Consider the following 24322-nt stretch of genomic DNA (forward strand, 5'->3'; position numbering starts at 1 on the left):
GACACCCGGGAAGCTGAGGGGGGGAATCCCCGTTCCCACCGCATCCGGGAGGCGGGGGGCGGCCGGGGGGAGGCTCCTCTGGGTTCCCGGCCGAATCCTCCCCCCTTCCCCCCCACCCCCAACGGGGAGGGGCAGCCGCCGCTCCAGGCGGCGGCGGGTTTGGAGGCTCCTCCCCTGGGGTGGCCGAGCAGGAAGCGGGGAGGGCCGGGCGCGGGGGCGCGCGGTGCGGGGCGAGCGCGCGGGGCCGGGGCGGCGGGGAATGCGCGGGCCTCGCCTGGCAGCCCCCGCGCTCGGCCGCGGCCGGGGCGCGCGGCGCGGGGCGGAAAAGCCTGTTTACACAGACTGCACACCGCCTGGGGAATAATGCAGTAAAGGAAGTGAGCCGGCTCGGCCTGACTGCTCCAACTTCCTGCTCTCGCACACACCAGAGGGAAAAAAAAAAAAAAGAGGAGCGAGAGAAAGAAAAAAAAAAAAGGGGGAAAAAATCCGGATCTCATTACAAGAGCAACAGAGCGTCTGCAGACGTCTGTCAGCATGGAAAGTCGGGGGCTTTCGCCCGGTTCCTCCTAGAAACCCCCCCGCCCCGGAGAAGGAGCTTGAGCGCTGCCCCACATCTGGGTAGGTAACAGGGCTTCTGCCTGTTGCTTGGACAGTTGCAAAGTTTCCCTTCGGCTGTTCTCTTTCTTTCCTCGGGCCGGGTGGGGGGTGGGGCGGGTGGGCTGCGGGCCGGGGAGGGGGGAGGTGGGCGCCGAGTGCCGGCGGCGGGGAGGGGGGCGCCGCCGGGACGCCCCTGGCCCGGCGCCGCCTGCCGCCACCTCCCGCACCCCCAATCCCGCGCGGCGGCCGTGCGCCCCCGGGCTGGGGCTGCGGGGGACCCCCTGCGCGACACTCCGCCTTCGGGCTGAGCTGCGAGCCGGGAGGAGGGTCGCCTGGGCGCGAGCCCCGGGGAGCTGGGGTCGGGGGCCAAGGGGACAGTTGCAGGCGGCGGTGGGGGGCTCGACGCTGGGTGCCGGGGAAGAGGGGTGGTCGGGGCGGGCTGCGCGGGGTGGAGGCTGGAGCGCGGCGACCCCCCGGGGGGAGCTCCGGGTGGACGGAGGACCCCGGTGCTCGGTTCCGCCGAGAGAGGAACGACATGGAGAGGGAGGGGACGGTGGGGGTGGGTGGGATGAAGACTCGGGGCTGGGGGCTGCGTGCATTGTCGCTCGCCGGGTGACCCCCGCCCGAGTCACCCACCCAGGCTTACACCCCAGTCGGACATTGAAAAGCCGGCGGCGTCTTTACTGGACACAGTTTGGGAGAAGGACCCGCCAGAAGATGATGGTCTGGTCGCTGGTCATGTTACACCACTCTAACTGGGAAGGGGGCAGGGGGGCGTGATTTAAAAAATAGTAATGCAAAAAAAAGGAAAAGAAAAAAATCCCGGTTTTAGGTTTTTCAGAACCGAAGCATGCTGAGGATAGGCTGCGGGTGGGGGTGGGGTGGGGGCAAGAAATGTTATTTCAGAAACTGCAAAAAGGGGCTTTTTAGAAGAAAAAAAAACACGAGTGTCGGGAGAGTTTCTGGCTTGTCTGGAAACGGCAAGACTAATTGCCATGCGCTTCCGCTTTGAAACTGGCAGCAGACAGCATCTTGCAAATGACTCACTGGAGGAGCTCACAAAGAAACTGTGGTTTGCTCCTTCTCAGGTTTATGCATTCGTGCCTTTTTACAGTTTCCTTTGAGGTGCTCCGAGGGGACTCTCCCCGCCGCCCCCTCCCACCCACGCACCCACCCCCTCCTTCAAAGCCCCTGGCCGGGGCGCTAAGCCCCACCCCCGCCCCCCAACTCCGCAGCCCGGGGGCCGGGATGCGGGGGCGGGGGGGAGGCCGGGTTGTTTTTTTGAGTTGGCTGGGGAGAGGGTTAGAGGGACGCACTCTGCTGCTGCAGGGGGAAAAAGTTCCCTGAATTTTCCACTGGCTGCTGCAGGAAGAGAGAGCCCCTTTAGTCATTGCTAAGTAATGTCTGCACACACACCAGCTAATCTCATTAGGAGTTTCCGCCGCCGCACACAGGAGGGGTTTTGTGCAGCCACTGTCAGCCCGGGGAGCCCCGCTTTGCAGAGGGGGACAAGCTCCGGCTTTATCTACTTAGAGGTTTAGACGCGTGGAAGGGCGGCTTCTCCGTGCAGCGTCTTGAGAACTTGGAAGCCGCCCTGGGCCATTTTGGGTCGGGGACGTGCGGGTTTTTCTTGACCAGGGGTGTGCGGTGGCTGTGTGCGCGTGAACTTTGTGCAGCCCAGGCAGTTGAAACACGCCCATCTTCTCCCGTCTGACTTCAGTCTTTGTCGGGAGGGGAGCTTGATGAGAAGCCAAACGTGTTCCAGGCATCTATTAATGAGCTGAAATCGATTTCTGAGCCTTATTGCCAAACAAAATACCCTCTGATCTCTCTCCCTCCCCACCCCCTCCCTCTGACACACATTTATTTGGGAAAGGTTAGATATGAGTCTCAATTTATGAGGATTATAAAATTACAAATTGGATTAGGAGGGCATGTGGGTCAGACAGTAAAGAATACTGTCCATAAGTGTTTTTAGAATTTCCAGTAATGTTCTTGTGGCAAAACCCCGAGTATGAAAAGTGATGGCCTTTCTGTGCTAAATATAACAACAGGCCTCCCACCCACCCACCCCACTTCTTGAACTTTTGAATGTTGCCTAGAAATGTGTGAAAAAGGGTCAAGAATTAAGGAGTCTGTTTGGAACTGTGCAGCTCATTTATTGACAAGGACACGCTGCTTCTCTTGAGGTTTCTAAGGTGTTGGCATTTCCTTTAAGGTGGCAAAGCATGTCCTAAAAACAGCAGAACCACCCCACCAGGTTGTGAGTCAGTGGGCAGGAGTGCACTCTGCCCGGCACACAGTAGATGCTCATTAAATTCTTGCACTGAAAGCTACAGCACAGGATGCCCAGACTTATACTATAATAGATAGGAAAGGACCTTTCAAAAGCTAGCATCATTCTGCCTGAGAGTTCCTTAAGCGTGGAGGTTGTAAATGCTTTCTTTTCAAGAGCACATTTCCTTCAAAATAAAAGACAGGTGACTAGAGTTCTTCATTCTAATAAGTTATTATTTGCAGTGCTTAAGATTTACTTGTGTCTCTGGTTCTCAACCAGGGGGCAGTTTTGCTGCCCAGGAGACATTTGGCTGGTCTAGGGACATTTTTGGTTGTCATAACTGGAGGGGGTGGGTGCTACTAGGGTCTTGTTGGTAGAATACAGGGAAAGGGTGCTGCTGAACATCCATAGGGCAACCCCTTCCTAACAAAGAACTTTCTGGCCTCATATTTCAGTAGTGCTCAGATTGAGACAACTTGATTTAAAGTAATAATAATGATGATGAAGATTCTTTCACATGTATTCATTCAGCTAATAGAACATTACAAGTTGTCAGTTGTGCTTTTCTGCCACACTGTATCCTTGAATTCCTCTCTCTGTGGTCAGTGATATGCAGTAGAATGGACTGATGGTGGTGCTGTCTTGGTGAGCTGAATTAGACCATTTCTGAACTTCCACAGGCATAGCCACTTCACTCACTTGGCGCAAATGCTTTTTAGACCAGAATGTAGTGGTTCAGATGGGGGTGGGTGGGTGGGAAGCTGTGATTTTTCTGGCCCATTTTGAATTTTGCAGTTTCCTAAACATTTATTAAAGACCTTCTCTTTTTCTTATTTAAAGTAATTAAATAATTTAAGACTGCTAATGTGCCGCAAATGTAAATCTGAGATCCTATATTAAAATTTATATATGTAATAACTTTTTGGAACTTGAACCTTTTCCTGAAAGATTTAAAGGACTTCCAGGCAGTGTACGTAAATTAAAATATTCCTTTCTTAGCTGTCAGATACTGGATTTTGAGTGTTCTGTGCTGTCCAATTATATTTCTCTAGCTGATTCAAAGAATCAGTTGTAGTGCTGCAAAACCTATTGACAAACCCCAAACATATTAAAAAATGATCCAAGCATATGGCTTTCTGGAGGAGAGAGTCCTTTTTTGCTGATAGTGATTACCACTTAATAATTGGTGGCTTGCTGCCTTCCAGGCCTAGGAAATTACAGTCATCTCCATGTTTCCCAGACCCGGGTCCTCACTGAACTTTGAAAGAAATGGGCTCTTTGTCCACTCTAGTCTTGCTCAGGTTGGCGAGCCCACACTGTGGCTTGCAGATCCTTCTGGAAGGGGCGGCCCCTTTGCACACCTGCTAGGATGGGTGGTCACTCAGGTGATCTGAATGAAGGACACCACGTCTCTCGTTTGTCTGTGCGTTTCAGGCCAGTTTGTTTGTTTTTAGATCCGTAGTTATCCATTATTTCTCTTTGCCTCCATAAACTGATTCATAACATACCTGAGGCCACACTAACGTAACAGTATTTTTAAAGCTCAGCTTAGTGAGGTGTTAACTATTGACCTGAATCAGTTTTGGAAGATACAAAAAGCCACAAACCAAAAAAAAGATAAACAACTCCTGTACTTCCACTGCTCACGTGTTGCATATCTTTCCAGTTTGTGTAAATGCATGCATCCCGTTTTTACTTGAGATCGCACAATAAAGCTGTTTGTGACTTATTATCATTTAATGTGTCCTGTGACCCATTTTGATATCTGCTACTGTGAGCAAAATTACCGCACTGAGAGCTTGCATTTATTAATTTAGTAAATGGGTTGACTTAACAATAGATTGACATGATTTCTACACGGACTTGTACAGTGTTTTTGTCCTGTGTGGTTCAAGTCATATTCTAAGAATGCTGCCCTCTTGAAAGACTGAATTCATTTGTGCTGTGAAATTTGGGATTTTGATGAGTTTCTGTATGATTTAACAATGAGTCATGATTTGCAGTTGAATATCAAGATGTAGTAACAGGAAGTCCAGGACACAACACATCAAAATAGAATGTTAATGAACGTTGAAAGAAGAGAAACTAGGTTACACTGAAAAGACACCTTAAATTTCTCTACCTGAAAAGGGGGAAGGAAGGCGCACCTTGTCCGCTTAGACAGTTCTTATTTATTGCCACTTCATTTTGTATCCGGAGCTTTGCAAACTTTGAAATTGGTCTTTGAGATTTGTAGCTCAAGATTACTTTTGCTTGTGGCCAGTTTGAATCGAGGCCATTCAGCTTTCTCATTGAAACTATGGCTTTGAGACCTTGCAAACTCTGGCTTTGCCACTTGAAGTGCAGCCCTGGTAAATTGAATTATCAGGGTGTGTGTATTTAACCTTTGTTAGCACATCTTACAGGCCTCATTCAGTCTTTTAAGTAACTTTTCTATTCAGAAGTTTGACTCCCCATGATTTCTCCCTATAACCAAAATAAAAATGGCCTTTCAACCTTTACTGGAAATTTACATGTATGTTGCCATTTTAAACAAAAACTTTGAACTTGTCGTTTCAGTAAATTATAATTGGATTTGGACTGCAACCAGGGGTGAGATCACTGACTCTTTTTTTTTTTAACATGGGCAGGCACCAGGAATCGAACCAAGGTCCTCTGGCATGGCAGGCAAATGTTCTTGCCGCTGAGCCACCGTGGCCCGCCCAGATCACTGACTCTTGACGTGTGTTCATTTACATTTCCTGGAAAGTAATTACTAAATTATTCTAATAATTAAAGGGATTACTTGTAAGTTGGCTGTGAGATTTGCCTGCATATTTTTAAAGAAATTAAAAGATGGCTATACTAGTGTGTTCTAATTTGATTTGGGCTAAGATGAATTTACTCCTACATTCTCAAAGGAAGTTTCTAAAGTGCATAGCATTATAAATATTTTAAAAGTGACCATATCTATGAACAATTCATCATTATTTATGTTTATATATGAAACAGATGAGGTGCATATAGCTGGATGCCTTCTCGTAGCCTCTGGCGAGGTGAGAGTTCTTTTAAGCAACAGAAAAGAGAATTTGAAACCTTTGGTGTCTACTTTTTAAAATGGAGATATAATTTACATATATTAAAATGCACAGATCGTAGGTATAATTGTATATACTGCTGTTCACTACTCCCCAAAAGACAGAGAATATCAGCATCGCCCCAAAACGTTCCCGAGCCCTTTTTTATTGCATTATGACAATTTCATGATTCTACTATGTAAACTGTTAAACCCCAGAACACCTTGATAAAACACTGCAGTGTTTTATTTAATGTGCTCAATAAAAAGTAAAACATCAGAAAAAACTCCCTTCTACCTTAAGCAGAAGTAATGTGTAGGAGAAAACCTAGTCCCTTAAAACTAATTATGTTGAGAGGGTCTTACTAAATCTTCCCGGGCCTCAGTTTCCTCAACTGGTTGGCAAAGTGGATGAATTATTTAAGCTGGGATAATCTGTTCCAGGTCAAAAATCTTATTAGTGTATTAATTTTTTGGAGTAAAGAACTTGAATTCTTCTGAGAGCTGTCAAAGTGTTGGGTGGATTTTTGCTGTCACCCCCGAACAGCTGACTTTCAGACTTGTACAGCAATTTAAACAAATTCTGCTATTTTGTGGTGAGAAATGTGGTTCCCCAAAAGTTTCCTCTGCAATCCCATTTTGGCCCGTCACTTAATAAGGAAAACCCCAATGGAAGGTCAGTCATGGTTGTACGACTGCCTTTCTTCCTTGGTCTTTCGAGGTTTGTAGCAGGCCGCGCTCATTTCCAGTGATCTGCCGACTCTTCGTCCAGTGGCTACATCTGGTTTGGGTGCTGATTCGGCTCAGATAAGATTTTGATCACCAGATTAAATCCCTTCGACTTTCTTTGGATAATCTTTCAAAATACTCTCCATCTGCCACTGCTCTATCTGAGTGTCCCCATATTTGCTCTCCCTGGTCCCACTTCAGTCCCTTCTGCACCCGTGCAGTCCTTTAAAACCCGGATTTGACCATGTCACTCCTCTCCTTAAAATCTTCCAGGGGCTTGAGTTTAGAAAGACCCAAAATCCTTAATATATTCCGCACGTTGTGGTTTGGGTCCACCACACTGGCCTGATGTCAATTCCTCAAATGCTCAATTGGCCCTCTGGCCACCGAGCCTTCGCAAGTGCTGTTCCCTGCTCTTGGAGTTCTCTTCCCCTGCCCCCACCCCCCCACTCCAACCTATTTCTCACACCCCTCCTTATCTAACTCGTAGACATCCTTCAGATCTTAGCTCAACCATCACTTCCCTGCAGAAGACTTTTTGGTCCCCCAGAAAGGCTACAATTGACTGTTTGGGCCTTTGGAACCTTTGCCACAGATTTCAGCTACAGGTTTCCTTATTATCTGCTCATTATTTGCACATTATCTTTCCAGACTTTTGCTCTTCATGCCTGGGCACTGGGTAGTTTCAAGTACGTATTTCTGCAGATAGGGCTGGTGTCCCTCACTCTCATTAATACTCTATGCAGAACTCAGGGACCAGGTAGCCTGGACCGCATGTTAGCCATCACGACCTGGAGTTGAGGTCAGAACCCTCAAACCCACTGTTTGGGGTAGCGAGGGACTCTGTGTGTGTGCATTTCATGACGCGTTACCGTCTTGTCCCCATCAGCCTGTAAGCCTGCTCTGCGCCTGCAACTGTTTTTCTCATCCTTGTATGTATCCCAGCCCTTTTGCACAATACCTGGCACTCAATGAATTAACACCATCTAAGTCAGGGAAAACAAACTTGTCAAGATCTCTTCCCTCCTCCCTCACCATTTTGCCTTCGGACTTATTAAAACCCTTTGGGTGCTATGCATAAATTCAGCTCTTCCTTAGGCAGTAAATTACCAGGGATTAATAGTGGGCAGTAAATTACTAGGGATTAATACCATTAATCTCTTGGTAAATCATAAAGACAGCCAAGAAGATTGTCTCTATCATTGTCTGTAGGTTTTTGTCCAGACTTGTAGGAATAGAAGATGTACAGAAATTGGGGTTAGTTTGTTCATACTCGAGAGGACAAACGTTAGTCCTGTTGTTGCTATCACAGTTATTATACTGAGAATGGTTGGTTAACAGTAAAATAATTCATAGGCTAGTACAGCTCAAAATAATCTAAATGTGAAGTGTGCTCCATATTACCATTAAGTATTCTAGAGCAACCAATATTAGTCCTTTCTCAAAGACTGCAGTTGACCAGCTTTTCATGGTTCCCTGCGGGTAACCAGTTTTGGAGTACCACGATATTCAAAGTTACAAGTCCTTCTTCCCTTATACCAAAGCTGTGCGTGTAGCTTTTGTTCATGACTTTTTGTAATTAAGGACGTTTTTACTGAGTTTTAAGATAGTAGACTCTCTCCTGTTTGATGATGGATGGATGACTTGGTGGCTAAATTGTTTTTGCGAAGGTGGCTAGATCTGCTGTTCATTTCAGCTGGGTGTTTAGCCAAGGAGCGATTTGTTGATAGTCAAATCTTGGTTAACCAGAATGCAAGACTGGGCAAATTTTTCTCATCTCACTTAATTGTCAACAACAACAATGAAACAAGCCTCGGTATTTATTCCAGGCTAACTGCAGCGTGAGTTTGAATTTTCTTGCACTGCCCGCACCTGTGCGTTCTCAGCCTCATACTACTTTACTAACTAAAGCGAGTAAAGCAAGTTACTTCACTAACTAAAAGCAAGTAAAGCACTGTAGGTGTTCGAATGATTTTGTAACACTAAAAGTTAAGAACAAGTCTCTGGTTAGTACCCACTGACCTGGAAATTCTCTACTTTTTATCCCCTTATTAAAGAGTTTGGAAAGTTTGACCTTTGAGAATAGCCTGCAGGCCGTGGTGGAGTTCCTTTGAAAATGAGAGAGAAGCACTGGGAGGGGAGTCGATGACTTTGTCTGTGTGTGTGTCTGTGCGCGCTTGCGGGAACGCAGGCGGATGGTGAGTAGCGACCTCAGTGTTTGCTTCTTTATACAGAGTCACTGCCCTTGTGGGACTTGAGCCCTAGATGTGCATGGAGAGTAGAAGCCTAAGGGGATGTTTACGAAACTTCTCCACTCTGAAGAATCATTGCTTCACTGCGAGATCAGGAGAGAACCTGGCTGTATATCATTTGTAGGAGAGGAAAAAGCTTAGATTCCTGATAACTTCAGTAAGTCTCATTAGGAATCTACAAACAAGTGGCCAAACCATCCCAAATATTACCATATTTGGAAGACTGTGAGATACAGTACCTCAATTTTCTTGCATATTCTTGCATTTTGAAGTCTTCTAGAATTGAGAATTCATTAATGTTAGTAGGGACGTTATTTCTGCTCATGTCTCTAATTCCCAAGGACCCCATGCTGGCCACTTAGACCAGAGAGCTAGAAAGTATAGCAGTGCTTTTCTTTCTTTCCTTTTTTAAAGCATTTTAGAACAAATGCTTGCGTATGCCTTGAGTGACATTCTGAGTCATTTAGACGTGGTTAAACCCCAATCAGGGATATGTTGTTGCATCCATGGTGAACCCCTAGCGGAATGCAGAGGTGCCAACCCCCTCTTTGAGAACTGAGACCAAAACAATTTCTTTCGCAAGTCTCTTTAGCACCAACGTTCAACTCTGCATTTATACCACTTGGATGAAGGGCATAATTTCAAAGAGTATTAAAAATTTCTGAAAACAGAATAGAGTGAATTTCTTTAATTACAAACGTATTTTTTTGGTATCAGCCAGGTGGAGGGCCACTGCCCTCTATAAATGTGATTTAAATCAGAGCCCAGCCCAAGGATGCATCTGCCTTCCTCCTTGCCACATCCTTTGTTTTTCTTTAACCTAAATATTAAGACTTGGTTGTTTGCCTTTAAGGCAGCAGAAACATGAAAGTTCATACATGCACCAGATGATGAAACTATTTTATCTGGTAGAAAGTGCAGCTTTAGGTTTTTACTTTACTTTATTTTAGCAAGGGGGAAAAAAGAGAACCTAAAGCAGGATCTGGCTTTTACGTTGCAGTTAATATAGTCACATCAAACAAATATTGGAAGAATGAGTAGAGTAACAAGTTGTATGAGGACATTTCAAAAGGGCAGAGGTAAGTTAATGGAGGACAGATTCGCAACTGGGAATTCCTGGGCAGCAGGGGTGCTTTGGGGTATGTATCAGTTGTTTGATGCTAATGCCATCAGCAGTTGTTGTCTTCCATTGGATGCTGTTGGTGGAGAAAATTCAACATTAGCCTGAAATGAATGGATGAATTGTTGGTCTGTCCATAGGACATTTTTTAAAAGGACTTTTTATTGTGAAATATAACATACATACAAAAAAGCAACATATTTAAAAGTACATTATAACAAGTAGGTATGGAACAGATTACAGTTCCACAATGTTAGTTTTTTTCCTTCTAGCTGCTCCAAGACACTGGAGACTAAAAGAAACATCAATATAATGATGCCGCAATCATTTCCATTTGTTAAATCCTATCTTCTCTATTGTAACTCCACCATCTCCTTTGATCTTTCTCTCAATCTTTAGGGGTATTTGGGCTATGCCCATTCTAACTTTTTCATATTGGAAAGGGCTATCAGTATTATGGGATAGGGGAATGGAGCTAGTTGATGTTCTGTAGAGGTTGGCCCCTCTAGGTTTCAGGACTTATCTGGCCTAGGAGCCATTTGGGAATTGTAGATTTCTGGAAAGTAATCATAGTGCGTGGAACCTCTGTTGAATCTCAGATAAAGCCCTAGGTGTTCTTTAGGGTTGGCAGGAATGGTTTTGATTGGGGTTTAGCAAACCATGATAAATAGCAGTATTTAGCTGAAGATTGCAAAAGAGTAGCCTCCAGAGTAGCCTCTTGGCTGTATTTGAACTCTCTCAGCCACTGATACCTTACTAGTTACACTTCTTTTCCCCCTTTTGGTCAGGATGGTATTGTTGATCCCACAGTGCCAGGGCCAAGCTCATCCCTGGGAGTCATGTCCCATGTTGCCAGGGCAACTTTCACCTCTGATGTTATGTCCCATGTAGGGGGGAGGGTAATGATTTTACTTGTAGAGTTGGACTTAGAGAGTGAGAGCCACGTCTGAGCAATAAAAGAGGTTTTGTGTAAGTAACTCTTAGGCAAAACTATAAGTAGGCTTAACTTCTCTACTGCAAAAATAAGCTTCACAAGAGTAAGCCTGAAGATCAAGAGCTTGGCCTATTGACTTGGGAATCCGTAATATTTGAGACAGTATCAGGGCTTTTTCCAATGGTAAAACTTAATAGCACCATAGTTTTTCTCCAGTCTCTCAATGGACTTTGCCAACAATTTTGTGTATGTGTGTGTGAAATGTAACATATACAAAAAAGCAAAAAATTTCAAAGTACATTGTAACAAGTAGTTGTAGAACAGATCTCAGAGTTTGGTATGGGTTACAGTTCCACAATTTTAATTTTTTCCTTCTAGTTACCCCAAGACATTGGAGACTAAAAGAAATATCAGTATAATGATGCAGCATTCATACTCATTTGTTAAATCCTATCTTCTCTGTTATAACTTCACCTTCTCCTTTGATCCTTCTCCCCATCTTTAGGTATATTTGGGCTATTTGTAGATATGGGATAGGGAGATGGAACTAGTTCATAGCGCCTCTGGGTTTCAGGACTCATCTCGCCTAGGAACCCATCTGGAGGTTGGGGTTTCTGGAAAGTAATCATAGTGCATGGGATTGCTGTAGAATCTCAGATAGAGCCCTAGGTGTTCTTTAGGGTTGCCAAAACTTTTTAATTAACTGCCCAACATAGTCTGGGATGTATCTTAAGCTATATAGATTTACAAGCCTTCATTCCCATTCTGGGCTCCATGTGTTTGGATTGTTTATATGAGCTATCCAGATAGGCTAAATTAGATTACGTGCTGCAGAAAATTTAGGTTCTGAACAATATAAACTTCTCTTCCTTTGGTTTCATACACTAGTTGAAGTTCTAAAATACCAACAATGTCCTCCTTACCCCTGTATTCTGAATTACCTTAATCCCAACCCAATTGCTTTAATCTTATCTCTAATTGAAGCCTCATCTCTTTTTTGGTTTCTTTAACAGTTGTTGCATGTGGCACTGCAGACTTTGATAGCTGTAGAACTCTGACTCTGAGTCTTAGCTGTCACACAGTACCCAAAGTGCCCAGGGAGAGACCAGGCTATATATAATAGCACAGCAGCTCAAAATCTAGAAAAAACATTAACAGCGCTGGACTAAATGTGTCTGCTATAAGAGTTTACAATCTAGGCCCCAATTTTCTTATAGGTATTTTCTAAAAGAGTCCTTATAATATTTGTCCTTTTGTTTCTGATTTATTTTGCACCACATAATGTCCTCAAGGTTCATTCACTTTGTTGAATCTAGGACATTTTTCATGCTCTTTTGTTCATTTGCTCAATACATTTTGTGGGTTAATTAAAAAAAAGTTTTAAGCATGAGTTGTTAGGAGGTTATGTAGTTTTGAAATCACTCATTGTCTATTTTTACAACAGTTTTCTTAGAAATAACTGCTCACAAGGAACACCAAGGTATTTTAAATGAGTTCCACTTACCACAGTTTATCTACAAGTCAGATTTGATTTTAAATGGACATTCAGTGCAAAAAGAGACTCCTTTTTGCTACCAGTTTTATCTTAACACTGTTATATTTTTGCTTCACGTTAAAAAGAACTTTAAATCTTAGAAGTTATTTAAATTTAGAAGCAGCCCTCCTCTTTTGGCACCATGACTCTGTATATAGCCAGACTTGAAATTCGTGCACAAAAATGTGAGAGAAACATATGCATGCAGACAGAGGAGAGCTATAAATGGGATCATTCCTACCTTCGCGGCTGTAGATGCAGCTAACATCCCCACACGTGTCCACCACATGAGCAGGTGGTGATATTTTGAAGACTGCGGATTCACTGTTTTTTATAGATGCCTTCCAAAGTGAATATATTATCATACCAGATTTATGTACAAATGTTTATGCATGGCGCCTGCATTTCCTAAACCATGAAAGAGCTTTGCTGAGAAGAATGCCAAAGAAAAGCAGTGAAGCTTGAACCTAGAAGCCTGGAAGAGCTCAGAACCTTGCTTTTGGTAACTTTCCTGGTAAAGTAGCTCTTTGTGCTCCTTAAAAGTCTCTTAAGCAGTTGTCCCTGGTGGTTCTTCAGTCTCTGGAATACCCAGAACTTTTAACTGCTTTTGCAAGGCTACTGTATAACAGTAGGACCCAAAGACCAGCTAAGGTCAGTCTTGTCCAGCTAAATCTTGACATTATCAGGAGCCAGCACATTTTGACAAATATTAAATTTCAGAAGAAGAACAAGATTTCCAATACTGTCAGCTCTTTGTAAATTATTAGCAGTTCAAGAATGCTGTATCATAGGCTTCTACCTTATGTCAAGATCAGCTAACTCATGTCATTTTCTGTCTCCGTAAATCATTTTAAAAAGATATTTAAAGTGTTTTCTGTGGGTTTACTCCAGGAAGAGAGAAAGATAACTTTCCCAGGGATGCTGAATTTTTTATTTAAGTGACGTGAACGTCCAGAAATGATGGAAGAAATGCTACTCTATTAAGTCCTATTGAGACGGCAAAAGAGTTTCTCCCTGCTTTCTGCGAAGGAAAGCTGGAAAAGTAGGGGCAGGGGTTGCTACTGCTTCATCCAGTTCTGAGGATCTTGGCAGCCCGACGTGTCCTGCGCGCGGGGGCAGCAGCGACAGGGCAAAGAGGCGTGTCCCGGCCCCCTGGCAGTGAGGCCACCCCTGGGGAGGCCGCGGGCCACGCAGTGACCTGGTGGGCCGTGGGGGCAGAAATGGAGGTGGCCCTGCAGGAGAAGCTTGGCGGGGACCAGACCGCCGGGCAGAGCCTGGCGGAGAGGAGAGGGGTCGCTGCCCCCGGGCAGCAGTGGCTGGGAAGCGCCCCGCAGGTGGCGGCGGGGCCGGGGCGCCGCCGGTTACCTTTTTACCGGGAAACGCCCGGTGCTGGCGTCAGCGCTGGGACGCGGGGCGCAGCTGTGCGGGCTTCCCGGGCCCCGGGGTCCTTCGGGAGCCCTTCCAAGAGGAAGGGATGGTGCTGCAGCGCGCACCTGGCCCGGCCCCTCCCCAGGGTTGCACCAATCCCTCCCCCCCGCCACGTGTGTGGGTGCCGGGCGGGTGCGGGGCCGGGCGCGGGGCTGTCGGCGGGCCCCTGTGCGGCGGACTTAAGCCAACGCTATCGCCCGCTGCCGTCTGTGGGCAAGAGCTGTGTCCAAATTTTTAACTAGAAGAGTTAAAGCATATTTATATATTTTAATTAAATTTTGAGCTTGCTGGTTTTTTCTTTTTTTTTTTTCCCGAATGTTTCCACTGGGTGGTGCTGCAGGAATTCCTACCTTTTACCTCGGCTCTACCCTTCCCAGAAAGACGCCTCTAAAGCATAATAGGAGGAAGTCCTGATTTAGAAAGATTTTACAGTTTCAACACAATAGAAGTTTGGAGGATGCTTTGGCAGGAAATGTTCCAGTTTCTGGATGTGGAAAAACCACCATCATTTTGTGTCATGCAGAAGGGTTCGCAGTTCACTGAATATCTACTTTTGACTTTCACCATCTTATTCTTTAGTTTAGCACAGAAAAGCTTTCACATTTATCTGAAAGATGATGGTTTTGATTTTTGTGAAAGTGGAGTGTAAGATTTCCTGTATTTTTATTTTTGTAGACCATCAACATGTTATCTAAATAAGCATTTTCTAATGTGAGAACTGCGGAATTAAAAACAAATTCTAAGACTTGATTTGAACCTTAAGACATTTTATTTTTATGTATTTTAAAGATGATTTGCAGAATGTATTGATCAAAAGGATAACCTATATTTTAACCTTCCAAATACTTTTAAGTTTAAGAACTTATTATACTCTGATAGCTTTTGTGTGAGTATGGAAACAAGGCTGCCCTTTTTTCTCCCTGTTGATGAGGCTGAAACAGAATTTAAACCTCTGGCTGTGATCACATAAGGCCTGGGTTGCAACAAGAATTTATATGTCCGGAAATTTTTCCCCGAGCACATTTTATTTGATCGAATTTTATTAATATGAATAGTACGAAAATTTGGGTAAAATATTTCTGTTCAAGCAGAGGCCTCTGAAGTAGAAGAATCAAGAATAATCTGAGTGGAAATGCTCCCTGAAAATTAGAGAACTCATTCACTTGAAGCTCAAGTCTAAGGACAGTTTGCAAGATTTTAAATAAGTTTGAACAAATGCAAAACAGCATCATTTTTCATATGCATGTTGTGTTTCTCCAAGAAACCCCACAGACTGCTTTCTTAAAACTTGAAACAGGAGTTCCCTAGAGAAGTTTCTTTTAAACGTATTAGAACACCTGCCGGGCGTAGGTACTGTACCTGCTGATGAGTGGAATTCCCACCCTGCACCTGTTCGCACTTGAAGGGTTGCCCCTGACTTCTTTCATGGTTCCCTGAAGTGCGTGCTTCCGGGCCTCTCTTCGGACTGGAGCACTCACGCTTCCCCTTGTTCCATCATCCAGTGCACACCTGCCCGAGAGTGGAAGCACGGCGTGCGTGTAGGAGCGGAGTTGTATGGAATGCACAGCTTCCAGTGTCCAGTTTTCATAATCCACAACCAAACGCGAGTATTTACCATCGGATGAACCCAGAGCCTAGCCAAACCAATATCCAGATCTTTTTAAAAAGGAAATTGATTCAAACAACAATAAAACTAGTGGGGTGGGGGGATGGGGGGACTTTCAAGACTTTTCCTTGAAACCAAACCAAGCTGGAGTCACAGATGAGGCAGGACCGGAAATGAACAAGGAAATTTCCTCTTTTCACTCCTAGTGGGACTGTTAAATCGCCCCCGAATTAAAATGAGACTCTTCTCTTAGCAGTGAGGCTGTGCATTTAAGAAATGAGGCCTCTACCAGGGCGGATGCGTGAGCCTGCTAAGTGCTGGACCTCAGACCAGGCACTCCTGGATGTGTCTGCCTGCCTGCACTTCCCCTTGGCCCTGAGCGTCTTATTTCACATTTCAAGCCTCGGCTGCCTCATGGCCATGGCAAACCTAGGGTAATAAATTAGCGTGTATGACAGGCTCAGGATAAGGCCTGGTCTGCAGTAAGGGCTCGCCAAATGTTAGCGTTTATAAAGAGAAAAGCTCCTGTTTAGGGAAGGAATGGATTTTTTTTTTGAGAATTTCATGGAATCTCAGTTTTGTGTGTGGTAGAGGATATAACTAATATTTCCTTTAGAACTGGGCTTTAATTTGGGATTCATAAATGACCTTTAGGGTTTTCAAAACACTGTTGAAACTTTTTATATTTTGTGTGGACACCAGAGAATTTTAGATTCTCAAATGGGTTTATGGAACAAATACATAAGGATGTGATTTTGTGTATCTGTTCTCTGTGTGTGGTTATATGTATATTAGGCGGTCCATATGAAATTGCTGGTATTTGTTTTTGACCTACAGAAACGGCAGTGTCACAATGGTTCAGCCTAACAGTTGTGATATTTTTGGGACACAGCATTTGAAACAGTCCTATGACAGATTATCGTAAGGTGCAGTTATAGCTTCTGTTCGTTTTATTTAGCACAGCTCCTCAGTGAGGATCCTTCAGGCAACCCTGGACTGTTAGTAATCGTATTTATCTAAAATATCACTCGCTGTATTCAGTATTACAAAATAACGAATCACTGACATCTGATGACTCCTTTTTCTGGGTCCACGGTTTCCGACCCTTAGGTTGGGGGTCCTGCCTGGTGTTTCTTCGGCTGCATTCCTAGAGCCCAGTGCTCAGCGGAGGGGACAGTCGCCTCGGGTCTTCTTGGGACGTGACAACAGCCGCATCCTTTCTTGCCGTCGTGCCGAGGGTTAACACAGACCCGACACACAAGGCCGAATGAAACCGGAGCCGCAGTTACCGAGCGGGACAGATGCAGGAGGCCAGGTTTCCTGTGGCCCATTTTCCCGTTTCCTGCCTCACAACAGGCAGGAGAGGCGGAAGCGCGGCCGCCCCGCGCAGGCCGGGGGGCGGGGCCCGGGTGGAGGGGCCCGTGGGCGGGGCCGGGAGGGCCCGTGGGCGGGGCCGGAGGGAAGGGGTCCGTGGGCGGGGTCGGAGGGAAGGGGACTGTGGGCGGGGCCGGAGGGAAGGGGACCGTGGGCGGGGCCGGGGAGGGGCCGTGGGCGGGGCCGGGGCGGGTCGCGCTGCAGCACTGGGGAGGGCACGCGCCGCCTCCCGCGGGCGACAGGAAAACAGCCCGAAGACCGCGAACGCGGGAGCCGTAGCCCCGAAATGTGAGGAACTGAACCGTCCACCTGTTTAAGGAAAAAGCGCTGTGGGCGCAGCGCGTCCTTGCACGCGAGCCGCTCTGCGGGTGGGGGCCCCGGGGGGCTCCGGTGAGGCCGCCCCGGGTCCGGGGGGGCGGGTCTGCTGGGGGGGGGGGGGTACCGTGGCTTCCTGGCGCGCTCTTCCCCCGCGTGCGGAATCTCCCTGGCTTGTTTCGGGGGGGAGAAAGGGGGGATCAGAGGCAGGTCGGCCCCGCGTGGGGAAGCGCGGTGAGCAGGCCCCGGGGCTGCTTTTGTCTCCCAGGAGCGGTCTTGTCTGGTTGTTTCCGAAGAAGCGAGTGACCGGAGGCGTGGGGAAGGCTGTAGAGCGCAAGCCCGGCCCGCGCAGGTCGGGACACCCAGGACGAAGGGGACCAGTCCATCTTTTTTCCCTCCAGACATAAAAAGTGAAAAAAAAAAAAAAATTCTCCACCAGACTTTCAGCCAGATTTAGAAGAATCTGTGAAGTCAGATCACAGTCCCCATGTTCAGGGTGAAGCATTTGAGATCCCAAGATATTGCAATTTATTGCACACATTTTATCAGGGGCCTGTTGTGTGTCAGTTGCTGTGTGACACTAAAGAAATAACAGCGAATAACAAATAGCTCCCTTTGTGGGACAGTCTAATGACCCGGACCCTGGGCTGAGGTTTCTTCTATATACCACCTCGCCGAACTTGACTTAATTCTTTGAAATGCAGAAAAATAGGTGTGTGCGCCTGGGACAGCTGGTGTGTGCCTGGCGCCTGTTTGTCTTCCCTGAACCTGGGAGACTGTCCCAGGAACCTTAGGAGGTGCCAAGGCAGAGAGCAAAGAGGAGCCCCTGAGAGGCAGCGTGGCAAGCCAAGTCCCAGTCTGAGGATCTGGGATGACATTGGGCTGCGTTGAGGGACTGACTGTAGGCTGTACTGGAACGGGGCATGGATATATGGATACGGGAGGAAGTGGAGAAGCTCCAGGGTGTTTTCTCAGCTAGTTTTCCAAAGACTCACCCGCATAAAAGTCACCTGGGAACTGACTGTGTTACCTTCTGGGAAAGAGAGGGGCTTCACACACGGGCCTGTTACTACAGAGCTCTTGGTTGGCTTCCCCCAAAAAATCTTTGCCTTTCTTCAGGTAGAAGTATTATTTGAAAAACAGCACATTTTAAAGGGTGAATAAATATGCCCAGTGTTACCTACTTTCCCTGTTCACATCACTCTTTTAAAAATGGGGAATCATGGATGTTCACAGAATGAATGAGAGTACAAGTATTTGTTGGTAGATAGAAAGGATTTTAAGGGATATGAACTTGGCCTTGCAGGTTGGCTTTTTTTTTTTCATTGCAATGGTGACAATAATTAAAATGTCTTGAAAATAAATTTTAGTAATCTTAGTTCCACCTCACAAAACTGATGGAGACCTCAGAATTTGTGTATGTCTGCCTGTTTGCCAAATGTTATCTTTATGTACTTAAGGCCTTGAAATTATTCTGGCTGAGTTACGGTAGACTCCAAATAATACGAAAAGTTATTTTCCAATTCTTTGACCAAGTTTGTGGTCTATTTTATATAATGAAATCGTTTCTGCCCTTTCTCTTGGACAGTGATCATATAATGGCACAAAAAACACTTAGTAGATTTTCACTCTGGACAAATTGGGGTGAAAATGGAGAATTTAAGGGAAGAAATATGCAGATTCATCCTCATTTCTCTAAGGATGCAAGTTTTAAACAAAAAGACCTATGCTGAGTACGTACTCTATTTATTCCTTACACAGAAATCTTTCGCTTTCTCATTTCTGGCTGTTTTCAAGTTCCCACAGCATATATAAGCTTTAGGAAAGTAAAGATGATCATTCTACTCACTCCTCAGCCCCTCTCTGTGTAACTCACAAAATGAAACCAGGAACATGCAAAGAGAAGTTTCTAGGTTGCCATCAATAGAAAGGAGAACGAATAAGTGGACATTTAGACTTCTAAGAATGGAAGCGAAAACCTACTTTTTGCATAACGGCTCTGCTCAGCCCCAACTCACGTTGCGACTCTGGCGACGCCTGGTGGCTGGCAGAGGGCAGAACCAGCTCCAGGGAGAGGAAAAGCAGCTTCTGGGGGGAAGGAGGCACCTGCTAAGGGGGCAGAGAGGCACGGCCATGTTTTGTGGGACCCAGAGCTTTAAGCAGTTCCGGGTAAGAAGTCTCTTGGTAAGCAAAATACATAAAATTGCAATTATGATATTTCTAGGGTCCTTCCAGGGCCTCAGCGAAGGGCTTGGGCAAACTGATGGTGCCTGATGCCTAAGCTTCTAAATGCTTCCCTCGGAATCCACCCCAGGGCACAGGGTACAGGTGAGGGGGGTAGTTGGCAATCCTGGGGTCCAGCTAAGTCTCCCATCAGCCGGGCAGTTCCGGAGGCTGGTGCTTCTTAGTTTGAGGGAGCTCAGGAGCCCCCACCAACCTGGCACTTGGTGGACTTCTGCTCTCTAGGCTGGGGCTGGGTGACATCCAGGTGCCCATGTGATCCCTGCCCTCAGCTTTCAGTGCTGTCCCCCCCCCCCCCGCCAGGTGTTTAAGCCTGTACTCAAGCCCCCTCCATGAAGCCTTCTGCACCTAGCCTGACCTGCTCAGCTCTAGTCCCTGCATTTATTTGGTGGGAGGCTGTGTTGCAGTGTTGAAGGGATTGCCATGGGATTGCCAGCCTCACTTGTATTCATTCATTCATTCATTTGGTAGAGATTTACTGGCCACCTGCTCTGACCCACACCCTCATCTCAGGGCCAGGGATACATGAGCAGGCAAAGCAAAAGTCCTAACAGGCTGTTCAAGATTTTTAAACTTTTACATTTCCAACACATTGTTGGATAATTTTTATTGTAAAATGCAATAAAAAGAAATTAGGAAAATGAAAAAAATCTTGATACAATCACCTATTTTAAAACTAGATTTAACAGATGTAAAATTATGTCTGACAGCAGACATGTCTTAGACATAAAATAAATGGGGAAAAATAATTATAAAACTGTACATATTCATAAAAAATGCATGTAAAGGTGATTTATATAGATCAGTGCTTGTCACATTTTGTCATTCTGTTATTTTAACCAAACCAAAAAAGCTGTAAGTGAAATAGAAATCCCCTCCTACATGTCTGTAAACATCTTTAAAAAATACTATATCAGTATTTTGCTTTTAATGTGGCATAAATGAGCTTCTTGTTGTCTGACTTCTCTGATCTAGGATATGACTGAGTTACTTACAGGCGATGATGCTTTTAAACTATTTCTGTGTTTTGTTTTAATAATACTCACGAGACAGAAGCCAGTCTCACAGAGGTGTATTGATGGGAATGGAAAAAGATTTTTAGGTCCATTTCAGAAAACTCAGGAAATGAATTTTTAATTTTTACCCAAAATGAAGCAGGTATTACTGCATTTAAAAATTCATCTTTATTCCTTCATCAGTTGCCAGTTCCCACAATTTGTTTTGTAAAGTGATAGTTTAAATTTGTCATCTTTTAATGAAATAAGTGGATTCTAGATGTTTATTCGCTTTTGCGATACAGTTGAAAAACCTTAAAATATCACGTTTTTGTGTGTCCCTGTCGTATGTGACTGGCGCACAGCTCACACCACTGGTTCAGAAGCCCAGCCCGCTGATGACTCATTTGCATATTGTCGCAGTGTCACCTTGCAATAGAAGTCACTATATACTTTCTCTCGATTTCTAGACTTAGCTCATCCAGATTACGACCAATGGTTTGCAGTGTTTTGCTGGCCATGTGTCAATAGACTGTTCTAGAGGCCCACATTTGTGCCTCAATTTCTTTGTGCCAGTTTGAAACTATTATGCACCCCAGAAAAGCCATGTTTTAATCCTGATTGAGCACTGTAGGGCGGAAACTTTTGATTAGATTAACTCCATGGAGACGAGGGGTGTGGCCTTCTGATTAGATGGAGACGTGACTCCAACCATTCGAGGTGGGTCTTGATTAGTTTTCTAAAGTCCTTTAAACGGGGAGACATTTTGAAGAAACCTCAGATGCAGACCTTGGAGAACAGCTGGTTCAGAGCTGACAGAGACATGGATGTTTGGAGCTTGGAGGGATGACAGAGAGATCAGATGCCTAGACACGGGCAGATATCACCATGTGCCTTCTCATGAGATGCTGAGCAAGCCAGACCAGAGTTGTGTTGCGGAGTTGCTAAGTGAATGCTTAGAGAGGAAACCACTGGCATAGAAGCTGAAAGCAGTGGAACTGGAAACAGGGACAAGCAGTTGCCAGCCGTGTGCCTTCCCAGCTGTCAGAGTGACGGTAACCTCATGTTGGTACCTTAATTTGGATGTTTTTATGGCCTTAGAACTGTAATACAGCCTTTATAAAATGGCCTTTATAAGAGCCGTTCCATTTTTGGTATATTGAGTTCTGGCAGCTTAACAAACTCACACATCCCTTATCTACACGATGGGAATAATAATTGTAACTAACTTATAATGGCTCTTGGGAGAATTAAATGAGGTAATGCACGTAAATGGTATACTAAGCACTTAATAAATAATACCCAGCATGTACAGAGAAGATGAAGATAAGGCCCTTATAATTGGGAAAGTCAATTTAATTCATTAATGACTATCACTGGTGAGACCGACTGTGGCTAGGTGCTAGGAGAAGGCCTGGTGTTCACATGTGCGTGTGCGTGTGTGTGTGTGCGCGCGCAGATCCATTCAGGAGGATCCGGGTGGACTTCTGTCTCCTCCCTGCCTGCTGCACTTACAGCTCAGCCAGCTGGCGTGTTATCTGGGTGCCGACTGCATTTCCTTGCTCCCACTTGTTTCCTGGACGTTGGTCCCATTTTCCACCCATGGAGTGGGAGCAGCTTCACCTCTCTGTGCTTCATTAGACACGAGCGGCCAGTGGAGGCATGCCTGCCTTTAGGATGCGGGGAGAGGGACTCCGTCTCCAGCAATGGGAAGCTGTGTCGGTGTCACACTCCATCGGGGTGTTATTTTTGGAACATTTCCCTTTCTCTCCTTCTGACCCAGTAGCCCTTATCTACTTGTCCCCCACCGATCCCCGGAGGTGGCATAGGAGGACAGATGGAAGTAGGAGTAACCCAGGGAAAGGGGGCATCCAAGGGCAGCCTGCCGGGACTAAGCATTTTAAACCAGTTTCTTAACCTAGGGTTCAGAGAATATATGCTCAGGAGTCTTGAGTTTTCTGTAAGAATTTTTTTTTTTTTTTTTTTTGCACAGGCAGGTACAGGGAATCGAGCCTGGGCCTCCAGCATGGCAGGTGACAACTCTGCCACTGAACCACCGTGGCCCGCCCTCTGCAAGAATTTTTAAAATTCTATGAGTACATTTTCAAATAATAGTCCAAAAAATAAGCATAAGCATATTCCAAGTTGCCTTATAAATAGCAGTCACCATGTAACGAGATTTTCCCAGGATTTCAGTGCCTAATGAAGAAAAAATTGAGGTATGCACAATTGCTGATTGATGCCTTTGAGCCGTCAAGGTCTGATGACATCATGACCTCTCTGTGAATGGGTTTCCCTTCGATTTAAGATAGAGGAGTTAACATATTATGTCCCAGGTGCAGTTTAAGTACATCATTAGTAACTCATCTAATTCTGACACCGTGTAAGGGAGATATTTATCATCATCCCCATTTTACCCGTGAGGATAGAGAAGTGATCTACCCTCAGCCCCTCAGCCAGAAAGGACCAAACCTTGCATTTTATCCCAGAGGATATGGCTTCAAGATCTGCTCTTATCCGCTATGCTCCTTCCCAAATAGACCGACATGGCTCATTCTCTCATCTGCCTCTCGTCGCAGAGGAAACTCTATGCTTCAGTGACAAGCTGTGCATTGCCTGGACTCTCGAGACCATTCGAGGTGATCTGATTCTGATTTCCTGGAATCTCTTTTGCAACCTGGTTAATTATAGATAACCCATAGCAAAATAATTCTCACTAATAAATGTGCAGATTCTGTCTTACCCTGTAGACTGTCGGTTGATTCTGCTGCCCGCCCATGGAAAGATGCATCTATAAATGCTTCTGAGCTTTTGCTTCTTTTTTGAACTCGTTCTCACATCTGCTTGGCTCCCTCATTGGTGAATGACTAAAATAAATGATCTTTAACATCCGTTCGTATTTATATCTGTAAGGGTGCCATAATTTTATCTTGTGTGTGTTTTTAAACTTTTTATTTTGAGTTTTGACCTTTTTTTAGCAAAGTGATTTCTCAACTCTCGTCTTCTCTATAGCACCTTCCACGACCCCTTCTGTGGTACTACAGCCTTACCCTGCTCACACCCGGCACCCCGGGTCCATTTTTCCAAGCACTTCGCTTCCAACATGCCCTGTGATGCCATTAGTACGTGTGTGTTACTTATGGCCTGTCTGTGCCCACTGGAACGTAACTTCCATGAAGGCAGAAGTGTTTATCTTGTTTGTTCATAGATGGATCCCAAATACCCAGGCATAAAACCTGTTTTTATGTTTTGGCATAAAATAGGTGCCCCAAAAGTATTTGTTGAAAGATGCGAGGACAAGATTGAGTTGTTATCGGGTCTAGTGGTATAAACAGCACCTTACTCAAAAGAACCTGTGCTGAAACAGCCCTGCCAGACATAACCTTTTTGTGAGTTGTGGTTGAGTTTCAATAAAACATCATCTGTCCTATGTAAGATACGCTGTTCATTGGATTTGGGGGAGCAGTGCGCGTTTCCCGTTTCCCTGTTAATTGCATCTTTTTCGTTATGCACACGTTTATAAACCTTGCAGAGCTTAGCTGAGCTTTGTCTGCACATATTTAAGCGGGAGTATAATGAGAATAATTTGTCAGTACTGAGAACCCACGAAGGTTTTTTGTTTGTTTGTTTGTCTGTTTTTTGGTCCTTTAAGGGGGTATGTATATTATTCAGATTTGACAAACTGTTTAAAATAATCTCATTATGCATAGCTGTGGCAAGATCTAGGCTATAAACTGCAAAGGAGGAGGAGCGTTTGGGTGCAGAGGTGGCACTTTTCCTTGGAGGGGCTTGGAAGTGGGTCCCGGACTGCCGCGGAGACCATGGTCCTTGACCAGCTCCAGTGACCTGGGAAGAGACAGTCCA

At 45.4% G+C, this 24322-nt stretch overlaps 1 protein-coding gene across 2 annotated transcripts in view; it reads left to right on the top strand.

Annotated features, from left to right (window-relative positions):
- The first annotated feature begins 282 nt into the window (after nucleotides 1-282).
- ELK3 (ETS transcription factor ELK3) overlaps nucleotides 283-24322 on the top strand; it is a 68064-nt gene continuing 44024 nt past the window's right edge. Inside the window, exon 1 of one of the 2 annotated variants that reach the window (XM_077111711.1) lies at nucleotides 283-618. The gene's annotated coding sequence lies outside the window, so the exon portion shown is untranslated. Of the gene's footprint in view, nucleotides 619-17116; nucleotides 17196-24322 lie in introns of those variants that run through there. The other variant, XM_077111713.1, reaches the window with a different exon arrangement.

This window comes from Tamandua tetradactyla, chromosome 7, assembly GCF_023851605.1.
Source record: "Tamandua tetradactyla isolate mTamTet1 chromosome 7, mTamTet1.pri, whole genome shotgun sequence".
In the NCBI taxonomy this organism is placed as follows: Eukaryota; Metazoa; Chordata; class Mammalia; order Pilosa; family Myrmecophagidae; genus Tamandua; species Tamandua tetradactyla.